The 13,100-nt window shown below is 42.9% G+C and overlaps 1 long non-coding RNA gene across 1 annotated transcript; it reads right to left on the bottom strand.

The window, feature by feature from the left end:
• Window positions 1–9,489: 9,489 nt before the first annotated feature.
• Window positions 9,490–11,795, bottom strand: LOC146175312 (uncharacterized). Its single transcript, XR_014702349.1, has 3 exons — window positions 11,691–11,795; window positions 9,631–9,759; window positions 9,490–9,527 (listed from the first exon to the last, which is right to left on the bottom strand). It is a non-coding gene; the product is annotated as an uncharacterized LOC146175312 (long non-coding RNA).
• Between the last annotated feature and the right edge of the window lie 1,305 nt (window positions 11,796–13,100).

The following is a 13,100-nucleotide window of genomic DNA, read 5'->3' as shown; positions in this document are numbered from 1 at the left end:
CCAGGGCCATGGAAATGTGGGCCATGCAGCTTTGAGTTTCCACTGTAAACAGTAGGTTATATGTCAACTATGCAACGACATTTATGCAGCTCATATGCGGTGTCGTCACTCGACCTGCTTTCACTGGCCATACGCGTCATAAGAATCCGCTTCTGACTTACCCACCGTCTCGGATCAGAGCATCCGTGACTTTTATGTAAACAGATCGGGTACAGAGCAAAGTTATGATCGTAGCTACAACTTCCATGTTGAGTGTTACGTCAATGTGGCTGCGGTGAAGACCAGCTACAACAGGTAAGGCTATGTTCTGCTCAAGTATTTAGCGACCGCAACATCGCGCTTCAAATTTACCCACCGTCGCGCACGTCTAATCGGCGTCGACGACAAATGCATGGTGAAACGTGCGCATGAAGCTAATCTGAGGTCGCATATACAACATGCGCCCACCTCGCCTGAAAATGGTCAGAATGCGTAGACTTCACCACTCGAAAACCGCTAGGCAAAAGAAGAGAACACTTACTTTTCGTCCACATTTGTCAAAGCTGCCGTATTGCGTGCACAGCGCCACGCAGCAGTTTACTGGCATGACGTCAGGTCATTCGGTGGTAAAAGAACAAACTAATAAACAGATGCACACTGCGACAAGCGAGCGACGCAGACCAAGGAAATCCTGCGGAGTACACTGCCTTCGTCTGATCTCTCTCCTGTATAATGGCGGCCGGAACGAGCTTCGTGAAAGTGCGTGTAGATGCCGCTGCTCTGGATCTTGTTTTCCGGATCCGAACCATCAGAGTTATTTAGAAGCAGCTAAGACGCCGGAAAAAAAGGAAGAAGTAAGGAAGAATGAAAATCCCAGAGATAAGGACACAGATAACCGAAAGCATGAGCCAACAGTTGCAAGAGGGAGAGAGAAGGCTAGGTGCTTATCGCCGGAGATTCTAACATGAACAGGTGCAAGCTAGATATCTTGGAACGTGTAAGGGGTGATAAGAAAGTGTTGGTTGGAGCCTTTACAGGGAGAACAATGAGGGCTGTACTAAAAGAGAGTAAAAATAGGCTGTTGAAGGATTCCGCAGAGCGCAATATGGTAATAGTAGCCGCGGGTCTAAACAATGTCCTAAATGGTGACGCTGCAGGAGTGGTGGAAAGTTTAGCTAAGGGAGTTGACGAGATCAGGGAGATAGCACAGCAGACGCAGATAGTTGTATGCACAGTACCAGAGGTGCTAGGATTGAACGGAAAGATGGAAAAGGACATGGTGACAGTTAATCAGGACATAAGAAAGTTAAGCCTGGAGAAGCGTTTCGAAGTGGTTGAGGTAAACAGGGAGGTACATAAAGCAGGTTTTGGTAGGGCTTTTCAACGAGATGGCATTCATTTTAACAGAAGGGTCGGAGCAGAGAACGGCTGGCGCTTGGCAGGCAGGGCTGTAGCTTTTTTAGAGGGTCCGCGAGGACTCTGTGCACAGAGGTAGTTAGAAATGAAGCAGAAGAAAGTGTAATAATGGAGGCTGAGCCCCCCAAAATGGCAAAGAGTAGGTCGAAAAAGAAAAGTACAAAAAAGAAATTTAACACTAGGATCAGCTACATAAACATGCAAGGAGGTAGAAAAAGAGCGAAATGGCTAGAGATAGAACAGCAGTTGAAGGATGACAAAATAGGTGTGTACGCTCTTTGCGAGACTCATCTCAGGGATCTAGAAGATCCGCCGTTTATAGAAGGCTACGTCTGGGAAGGGTGCAACAGAACGAGAACGGAAAGAAAGGGTGGGGGCGTAGGTATGTTGATACATCAGGGAACAAATTGGCAAAGAATTAAATCTTCTTGTAAAGACATATCTGGGTTTCAGGAACAATTGCCAGCATAAGGACATGGCTAGGGGTACTTTATTTAGGAACAGGACATAAATGCAGGCAAGAAAACGGATCTTGTTGAATGTCTCAGTGACGATATAAGCCAGTTTGGAAACGGGGCCAATATTATTCTGCTGGGGGACATGAACGGCCACATCGACGATCTGGATGGATACACGGATTGTAAAGGGAAGCTAATGCTAGATTTCTGCGAGCGACACGATCTAGTTATAGTAAATAGAGAAACAAAATGTGAAGGCCAAATCACGTGGGAATTCCGCAACAGGCAGACGACCATTGACTATTCTCTAATGTCGCAGGAAATTTATAGCAAGGTCACAAAGATGGAAATAGACGAAGAAGGGGAGTGTAGTCTGGGAAGTGATCATAAACGTATTAGTCTGCTGATGGGGCCCTTGATGAAAAGAGAAATGGAACTTAGACAAAACGTAAACGCAAAATTAAACGACGATCAAATAGCGCAGATAGCAGCAGACATACAGGAAGCAATAGAGAAAAGCCCCATGGAAGACTGGGATTATGAACAGGTAAAACTACTCATAAGGAGTAAAATTCAGGAGGTTAAAATAGCAAACCGCTGGAATGGAAAGAGGAAGCCACGGAGCTGGTGGAATAAGGAAATCAGGGAAGCTATTGAACAACGACGGACTGCTTCAAGGGAACACCGAAAGCCAAAGAAAGCACAGGCTTCTCAGGAGGAAATCGACCAAAAATGGGAATCATATCGACAAAAGAAACTTCAAGTGCAGGCCCTCGTCCAAAGTAAAATAAGGCAGTCCACCGATAAGGCAGTCCACCGATCGCTGGATGGCTGATATACGCGGTGCCTCTAGAGGCGGAGCAAGAAAATTCTGGAACCATATAAGCTGGCTAGGGAAGAAGAATCAAAGAAAGCAAGATCGGATTCAAGATAACGAGGGAAATTGTTTAAAGGGGGACAACGCAGTGAACTACATTACATCAGTTATAGCCGAGTCATTTAAGAACGACGATAGGGTAATCTCCGCAAATCAGGAAGCAACACAAGGTAGCAGAATACAAAGCACCTTAGAACTGGCCAATCTAAACTGGAAAAAGGCAGAAAAAAATATTCCTAAAAACACATCTACAGGAATAGATGGAATCCCGATCAATCTGATTAATGAACTTGGTCAAAAAAGGAAGGAAACGTTGTTAAAAGCTTTGGAAACAGTCATAGCGAATAAGCAAATTCCGGACAGCTGGCAGCAGAGTAAAATGAATTTGATTTATAAAGGGAAAGGATGCACATAAAATCCTACAGGCCGATTACCATAACATCTGTAATGTACAGGTTAGCCATGCAGGCGGTGAAATTAAAGGTGCAAGCATGGGTTGAAAGTAACAAGATACTCGGAGAACTTCAGAACGGCTTTAGAAATGGTAGGCGCTTAGATGATAGCTTGTTCGTGCTTACCCAACGCATCGAAATATCTAGAGTGGAAAATAGACCTTTGTATTTGGCCTTCCTGGACATAAACGGGGCGTACGACAACGTAAGCAGGGAACTCCTGTGGAACATATTAAAAGAAGAAGGTATCGGTTATGAGATAATAGAGTTCCTACAGGAAATATACCGGGATAACAAAGTAGAAATTACGTGGGAAGGGATAAGAAGTACGGAGGATGTCAAACTATGCAAAGGATTAAGACAAGGCTGTCCTCTATCACCGGTGCTGTTCATGCTTTATATGATAAACCTGGAACGGAGGATACAAGACAGTAACCTAGGTTTTAACCTGTCATACAGATTAGGTGGAAAGGCGGTAGAGCAGCGCCTCCCGGGTTTGATGTATGCAGACGATATTGTGCTGTTAGCTGAGAGTCTGAAAGAATTGCAAACACGAGTTAAGTATTGCGGAGACGAAGGGGACGCTCTAGGCTTCAGTTTCAGCGCAGCTAAGTCGGGTCTGATGATTTTCAACGGCTCAACTGATCAGGGTCTTAAAATTCAAGGCCTTGAAATACCTAGAGTAGCAGAATATAAATATTTGGGGGTATGGGTAAATGAAGGATTGGCATACATTGGAAAGCATGAGCAATCACTTAAGGCCAAAGGTCGAAGGAATGCCGGGATAATGAAGCATAAGGCATTGTGGGGATACAATAGGTATGAGGTATTGAGGAATTATGGTGCCCGGACTTACTTTCGGAAATGCGGTTTTGTGCCTAAAATCAGAGGTACAGAGGACACTGCGTTGTCTCCCTTTAAACAATTTCCCTCGTTATCTTGAATCCGATCTTGCTTTCTTTGATTCTTCTTCCCTAGCCAGCTTATATGGTTCCAGAATTTTCTTGCTCCGCCTCTAGAGGCATCGTGTATATCAGCCATCCAGCGATCGGTGGACTGTTATTTTACTTTGGACGAGGGCCTGCACTTCAAATTTCTTTTGTCGATATGATTCCCATTTATGGTCCATTTTCTCCTGAGAAGCCTGTGCTTTCTTTGCCATTCGGTGTTCCCTTGAAGCAGCCCGTCGTTGTTCAATAGCTTCCCTGATTTCCTTATTCCACCAGCTCCGTGGCTTCCTCTTTCCATTCCAGCGGTTTGCTACTTTAACCTCCTGAATTTTCCTCCTTATGAGTAGTTCTACCTGTTCATAATCCCAGTCTTCCATGGGGCTTTTCTCTATTGCTTCCTCTATGTCTGCTGCTATCTGCGCTATTTGATCGTCGTTTAATTTTGCGTTTACGTTTTGTCTAAATTCCATTTCTCTTTTCATCAAGGGCCCCATCTGCAGACTAATACGTTTATCATCACTTCCCAGACTACACTCCCCTTCTTCGTCTATTTCCATTTTTGTGACCTTGCTATAAATTTCTTGCGACATTAGACAATAGTCAATGGTCGTCTGCCTGTTGCGGAATTCCCACGTGATTTGGCCTTCACATTTTGTTTCTCTATTTACTATAACTAGATCGTGTCGCTCGCAGAAATCTAGCATTAGCTTCCCGTTACAATCCCTGTATCCATCCAGATCGTCGATGTGGCCGTTCATGTCCCCCAGCAGAATAATATTGGCCCCGTTTCCAAACTGGCTTATATCGTTACTGAGACATTCAACAAGATCCCTGTTTTCTTGCCTGCATTGATGTCCTGTTCCTAAATAAACTACCCCTAGCCATGTTCTTATGCCGGCAATGGTTCCTGAAACCCAGATATGTTCTTTACAAGATGATTTAATTCTTTGCCAATTTCTTCCCTGGTGTATCAACATACCTACCCCTCCACCCTTTCTTTGAAGAAGACATCTCGAGCTAGTTGGTTCATCACAGAGCAAAAACAGCGCAAACTTCACAATGGACAGAGAAGGGCAGACGAGACACGGGCGCTGACTAACAACTGAAGGTTTATTGTTCTGACACCTCGGTATATATACAGCAAGCATCAGAAACAAGAACAATAACAAAGCCTGATAGACACTCATCTCAGCCAGACATCAAGCAGGAGCACCATGATCATCCAACACCCGATAGGAAAAGCAACTCCTTATCTAGAAGGGCTATGGAGGGAATGCTTACACAGCTGTCTTTTAGGTTTGCAATTTTTTCGGCCTCGATTATTTCTCGCGTGGTTTTGTCACCGCACCTGCGCAGCACGCTCGTGTTACGCAAATCAGGTGTGCATTTACAATCTCGGCAGTGCACACCCAGATGGCCCGAGATCCGCTCTGTCACATTGTAGTTGTGCTCCAATAATCTTTTATTAAGACATCTGCCGGTTTGGCCTATGTACGCATGGCCACAAGTCAAAGGGATCGAATAAACGACGCCTTCCGCACACGAGATGAATCGGTCGCGATGGTTTGTGGTGCAGCGGATGTGTTTTCGACCCATCCTATTCACTCGCTTGCAAAGACTTGGCAAGCGGTCCGGAGCCGAAAAAACAACATCTACGCCAACCCTTCTTCCTATCTTTCTCAAGTTGTGTGAAATCCCGTGCGCGTAGGGAATGACTGCGATCTTCTTATCCCTGTCTCTACCCAGTAAACACCAACCCATCTATGAGACGGCTATAAACTGTCTTGCCAAGACAAGCAAGATGCCCGATAGATGTCTCAGTAGACCTCTGAGATGGCTACTAAACGTATACAATATGTCTCGACAAGATATGCAAGACATTGCCAGACGTCTTGATATTTCTTGTAGTGATCTTGTAGCTCAGCTAATGCACCCACTTTTTTAGGCTACAAGACGTCTTGCAAGATATCTCCTAGAAATCTGGAAGACAAATAACTTACTAAACGTAAGTCAGTCTAGCAGATAGCTATAAGGCATCTTGCCCAAGATAAACAAGTCACCTTATAGACATCTGAAGTGGCACCCAAGACAGCTGATAGACATTTAAAAGTTGCTTTGACAAGATATGAAAGATGTTTTTATATATCTTGGTACTTCTTGTAGCTGCCTTCTAGCTCAGCTAATGCACCCACTTTTTTAAGCTGCAAGATGTCTTGCAAGTCATCATCTAGAGATCATTAAAATAGATTCTGAATGTCTAAAATGAGCTCTAGAATCTCCTGCAATGCTCTAAATTATTTATTCCCTGCTATTTCTCGCAAAACTGTCTGAAATGCTTATGTATTTGCAGAGGTTTTCAACACCACTGCCAGACAAAAAATATAGTCTCATCAGATGCTACTACAACTAAAGCTGCATTGCCGTCACGCACCCACAGTGCTCTTTCACACATTCAGTTATGATGCAAGCTAAACTGATGTACAATTGTAAATCATTAATTCTCACTCACTACAACTGTTGTCTGGTAATGAGAACTGTATGTTTTTATTACAAAGCGTGCCACATTTCACTGTTAATGGCCATCAGGTGCTCTTTAGAAAGTTTGGTAGTAACTGCACCCAATGCTAGAAAATGAGATGAGTAAACTACAGAACTCTTTAATTTCCTCAACATTATACATTGCAAATAGGCAACTTAAACAATCTCATGCATGTTAAAAGCAAGGAAAGCCACAAGCAACAGTATGCAAATGAAAAAATGAGGTTCTCTGAAGCCTAATATTGTACCAAGAAAGAAAACACCAGAAAGAGCCAACTCATGAACACATGACATGTAAAGAATGATGCACATTGTCATTCATTCTCACAGACATTAAAACTGCAAACAGTAAGTCAGAACTGTACACATTCTTTGTAACAAAACATGCCACACTGTACGGTGGACAGCCATGGTTGGGTGCTCTTTGGGAGATTCGGCAATAACTACAAAAAGTGCTAGGAAACAAAATGTGTAAATCATATATTTGATTTTTTTTCAACAATGCACTACGAAGTTACAAGCACAGAAACTAGACACTACAAGTGGTATGAAAATGACAAAATAATAATGCAGTTCTCTCCAAGCTTAAAATGATCTGTTTACAAAAGAATGACAACATCCATACTCCAAACAAGAACAGGAAATGACTAGAAATAAACAGGGATAGGTATGCAAAAGTGTACAAAACTGGTTGAGTGGTTGAACGAACTATCTGCATAATGTTTGTACAAAATAAAACAAAGCAACAAATTCGAATGAAAAAGCTTCAGTATACAGAAAAAGGCGCTTTCACAAAGGACCATCATCACGTGTTGCATTTCATACTATATGTGCATGCATGTCACCAACTGAATGCTGGTCATACATACATCTTGTAGAAACTGCACAAACACTTGAGCAATAGGCACGACATCAAATCCATTAAAAAATCTACACTGCAAAAAAAGAAGCCAAGACTGCTTCACTGCTGCTGTTCCTGTTAGCATGACTAGAATGCACTGAAAAAAAAAATGCAATGGCTGCACGCCTGTCATAGTTACATTCTACTATCATAACTAAAAAGTACTAAGGAAAAGGTAGCAGGTAAGGGTCATACATCACTCTATACAAGAAACACTAGAAGGCACCATAAGGAAAAAAAAAGGAAGGAGCAAAAGGTTTGCATCCCTGTCATTGTACATACCAACCACTATATTCCATATCAAAAGCTGTTTGCAGCACTACAAAAGATAAGGGCAGCATGAACCAGCCATGATGGCACCAACTGCCCTTACCTTTTGTAGTGCAGCAAACAGCTTGCGAGGAGTACAGAAGGCACAGCAAAAAAAAAAAAAAGAGAGAATAAAATTCAGTGTTGCACACGGTGCTGCTCTTCACATTCTGCTGGTATAAAAAGAAGGAAGTTAACTGCTGAGATAGTTGGTTTTCAGAAATAAAAAAAGTATTTAGCATAACACAGACACACACAAGAAAGAAAACACCACGTGTACTTACTACAACTGTTTATTTAGGGGAAAGCAGTCGATGCATAGCTTTCACTGCTGATGTGCACATGTACAAGGCAACAGGAAAACAGCACCAATCTTATCAAAGCAGGTATGATAAATATCTGTTCAGCCTCAAAGAAAAGCTGGAGTGTCACTGACACAGCTCAAACCTGTTTAATGTATAGATGGTATCCTCTGCTCCCTGAAAGCTTGCTCAGCTAAGCCATCACATAAGCTACGAAAGCAAACAGGTCGGCTGTCAGAAGAGACATGGCCAGCATTTCGTAAAGTGCACCACCGTCTATAAAATTCTACTGTCATGTAGAAAAATCTTATTTTGCACAAGCAGGATTCTGCGTCAATGGCCAACTTAGGGAACATGCAAAAGACATTAACAATGAAGGTGAGCGACTTCTCTTGCACCGTAGGGTTTGCACCAATTGTGAAAACTGTGGGTAACGGCTCAAGAAACACTAGAAGAACTTCATATAAAAAAGCAGGTTACAGCTGTGTCAGCAGCAAATTGGTTTTTCTTATGAGACTGAAGAAAAATTTTTCACGCATAGTTTGACAAAGTGGTGCTGTTTCCATGTTGCCTTGTACCCGTGCGCATCACCTGAGTAGGCTATGTATATCGGCTGCTTTCCGCTGAACAGTTGTAAGTGCTGATGGTGTCCTCTGTCTTGTGTGTGACTGTGTTACGCTAAATAGCCTGTTATTATGCATGGAGAAAAGGCATCGAAAAAAAAAACAAACAAGGTCTGAATACCACTGCCAACATTCTGGCATGAAAGCATTGTAAAATGAGGGAGCTGGCATGGGTTGTGCATCTGTTATTCTGTACAACCATAGAGGGCAGAGAAAATTGAAAAAAAAAAGAAAACTTCCGGGGCTATCAGATCCACTGCAGTCAGTTACAAATTAAGAATGAAGGGGCGAATATTCCTCAAAGGAGGCTTTTCTGCCAATCAGATCGTTCTCAACACTGGTACCACTCCAGCCCTTGTCCACAGCTAACTAGGCTGGGCAGCTTTTTCTTTATCGGTACTGAACACCAGCTGCACTGCCTCTTTTTGTCACCTACTGCCATGAAAGGGGGAATTCCTTTGTGGCTCAATTGATTGGGAGGCTCCTCTCTGTCAATTGTTGGAGGCCTACCTTTGCAAAATTACAAAGCTTCAAACTTGAGTTGTAAATGAGCACAGAAGGTGCCTTGATCCCAGCTGCTTGCTATTGTGGCACTGTTCATGGTGGCTGTGCAGCGCCTTTAGATGTGGACTTGGTCTTTGTCACAAGGCAAACACCAACCACTCTTTTGTGACGTCAGCAAAACTAAGTTTCATTGTTGTTGAAGGCTTTCCATGTCACACCTGCCAGGATTAAAATCAAAAGCACGATTTAGATATATGAGCTCCCAAACAGAAAAAGTCCCACTGTTGGCAACTCTAAGTTTTTGGCACAGTCAAACCATACCTGTGTATTCAGTCAGTAGCCCGCGACTGCCCAGTGAGATGTCAGTCCTGTGGCCCTCATTGCTAAGTTGTGTTTGCAGCACAGACAGGAAAAGGATAGTTGCTAGGCAGCCGTGGAGGTGGTGGTAACCTGCAAGGTGTTGCAATCTTTAAAGATTTCTTGTGAAGTTTAATACAGCAAATCACTGACTACAAAACATAGGATAAGAATTTAACCTCAAAATATGTCACATAAGGTTGAGAGTACTGAGTCACAATAGAAATATGTTTAACCAAGACACACACTAGCAGCACAAAATAGTGCTGAGTATAATATATGCATATTAACTCCTTGATGACCTCGAAGGCTAAAACATTTCCTTGTCTTCACCAACAGACACACCTGAAGAGAACCACCGTTTTCCTGATTTATACATTCCTTTTTTTTTTTTATTGAGAGTCACTTTCTATGCTGGGTAAGGTTTCTGCCTCTGAGTTTGCCAAGTGTTTCATTCGACATATGTAGAGAACAAATAAATCTATGTATCATGTATCTATGCATGGATGCATTACCTATGAAATATGGGAGAGGCCTTCACCCGGCAGTGGGTATAATCAGGCTGATGATGATGATTACCTATGTATGTATATATGCATGTATATATATATGTAGGTACCTATGTATGTATGCATCACCAGTTTTTCCTAGAACAAATGAAAGCAATATTTTAAACAGTGGGCATGCACCCAGAGCAAAAAAAGAATGCATAGCTCACTTGCTTGAGCTGTTGGGTAGGTGTTTTGTTTACATGAGAATTCGCGCAGACACAAAATAACAAGAGCACCAAACACAGACACAACAGCACAATGTGAAAAAGCGCATTAAATTAAATGAAGGCATTTCACCTTTGATGCCAAACACCTTCACTTCGGGAGGAGTCCATATGCTATCAAAAGGTTTGCGTGGAGTCACAGCTTTGTTGTTGAGGACAGCCAGAAGGCATACACTGAACCCATATTATAACATGGCTACATTCTATACGCCTTAAAAGTAAGTTAAGATTCAGCACTCTCTTTTCTTTTCCCAGTTCTGGATAGGAAGAGTCTATTGGCCCTGAAGCAAGAAAACAAATGAAATTGAGATGTTTTTGTGTATTAATAATAGGCTTTTCGTTATACGAGGTCCCTCCGAAAGATTTGATTTCGTCTTTCTGTACCAATTGAACTGAAACTTAATTTCTTAAAACATTTCCGCCAATAAAAAAAAAAAACCTGAGGACCAAAGCAAATACAGCACCAGCCCATCACACAGCATGCAGTTCAGGAACTTAAAAAGAACTAAATTGTGCTTTCTGACTATATGAAAATGTAAAATCATTTAATCACGGCAATGTAATGGCTGACTGTAAACATTTTATGAACTATTAAAATTAAATCACTGCAGAATGTTTGTACGCCGTTCCTATCTCGCTATGTGTTTCAACTTGTGCCTGTGAACAGGCCGAGAGTATTTTGCTAGCAGTTGGGAGAGTCGCTGTGGCCAGAATGCACCTTACCCTCCCCTCTAAGGCGGCTTATTGAGATCGTTCTCTTTCTTTTTCGCAACCGCGGCATAACTTAGAGCTCTGCAGGCTGACAAACAATGCACGGCTTCCACTCGACGGTGCGTATTTTCTGTATCTTGCTGCAGAGTGAAGGCCACACTAAGCATGCAGACTTTCGTGCTCAGTTGTGTTTCCTGGGAAAGTGTTAGAACCAGCGGCAATCAACGAAAGACGTCGGATCGCCAAGCTCATTTTGAAGAATTACATCGCGAGGTTCCGCCGCCAATGGCAGTTCACGAAGCGCGGCGAGTAGAATTACAAGCGAAAAACCTTCCTGCATGCACAAAACTGTAGATGCGCCATAAAACACCGCCTTTCGTACTGACTAAAAGGTCCGCGCGCGCTATCTTGCTCGCCCATACAGCCTGCGCCGGCGGATGCAAACAACGGTCCTTGCAGAATTTTTATCGGAAAAAGAAAACACTCACTTTACTGCTCCATTAAGTGACTCATTTAGAAGAAACAATTTCTTACTCACCCAGTGAAGCTTGCCTTGCAGCCAGAAGTAGCAGCCGCTGTGCGGGATACATTTTCAACGCAGTTACAAACCAACGGCCTAACTTGCAGACACGACTAGACACGAAAATTTGAAATGGCCAGCCGCCGAGCAGCGCATTGATACAATAACTTTGAAAACAATAGAAATCTGAAATATATTTCATAAAACAAGCTATACAAGTAAAATGTAACTGTTGCTTATGACGTATTTGTTTCAAAACGGTAAATACAACCTGCGTCTTGCGTAATTATTTTGGCGCACTATTTTCTATCTCGCTGTAAAGAGGAGGGGTGCGAAAAGGCCACGGCGCGCGAAGTTTGGGAATGGCGGATCGTGCATAGCCGGCGTTCCGTATTAACATCGGCACAGCAAATCTTTCCTCTGTGCGAACTACTGGCTTTTATCACACACGGATACATCGCTAGCTTACTTTGTCGTTGTGAACACTCGGAGTTTGGAGTCTTCCGGCGGACTGGACTGCGCCCAGCGAGGTCGAACACAGTACGCGTGTGGCTATCGGCTGCAGAAATGAAGGTGTCAGCGGCTTTTGTACATTATGTTCAGATACCCATCGCCTAAACAGCATTTCTTGGTGTCATATTGGTCCTGCATGCTGGAAACAGCCCAAATTGCATGCTTAATTCAAAAGCGCAGGCACTTTGGATACAGTATTTTGCAAGCTGAAAAATTTCTAGAACAAACCTTCGACAATTTATACTTAGAGTATGCAGAACAGTGTCGTCCAGTTAAATTGTGTACATATTGCACTATAGGCGCATATGTGACCCTGAAACGTCTTGTTAGGAAGTATGGTAGACTTCTGAAGCAGAACTCTAGAAGACATCTGGCGTAAGCCGGCTAATAACTGTCCTGCGTAGCTGAAGACATAAAAATTCTTCACTAGACAGATTCCAGACATCTTGCCGATGATGTCTTCTAGACTAGCACCAAGCGACGTTTTGTAGATGTCTTTGATAGCTCAAGATATATGTGACCAATATAGACATATCAAGACAGCTACAAGATATTCTGTGCTCAGTGGGTACTTTCCATTCTCGTTCTGTTGCACCCTTCCCAGACGCAGCCTTCTATAAACGGCGGATCTTCTAGATCCCTGAGATGAGTCTCGCAAAGAGCGTACACACCTATTTTGTCATCCTTCAACTGTTGTTCTATCTCTAGCCATTTCGCTCTTTTCCTACCTCCTTGCGTATTTATGTAGCTGATCCTAGTGTTAAACTTCTTCTTTGTACTTTTCTTTCTCGACCTACTCTTTGCCATTTTTGGGGGCTCAGCCTCCATTATTACACTTTCTTCTGCTTCATTTCTAACTACATCTGTGCACGGAGTCCTCGCGGACCCCCTAAAAAAGCTACAGCCCTGCCTGCC

The sequence above is a fragment of the Amblyomma maculatum genome, chromosome 11 (genome assembly GCF_055883805.1).
Source record: "Amblyomma maculatum isolate TAMU_Amacu chromosome 11, ASM5588380v1, whole genome shotgun sequence".
Classification (NCBI taxonomy): Eukaryota; Metazoa; Arthropoda; class Arachnida; order Ixodida; family Ixodidae; genus Amblyomma; species Amblyomma maculatum.
The sequence above is the reverse complement of the archived record's forward strand: the minus strand, read 5'-3'. Positions and strand labels throughout refer to the sequence as shown.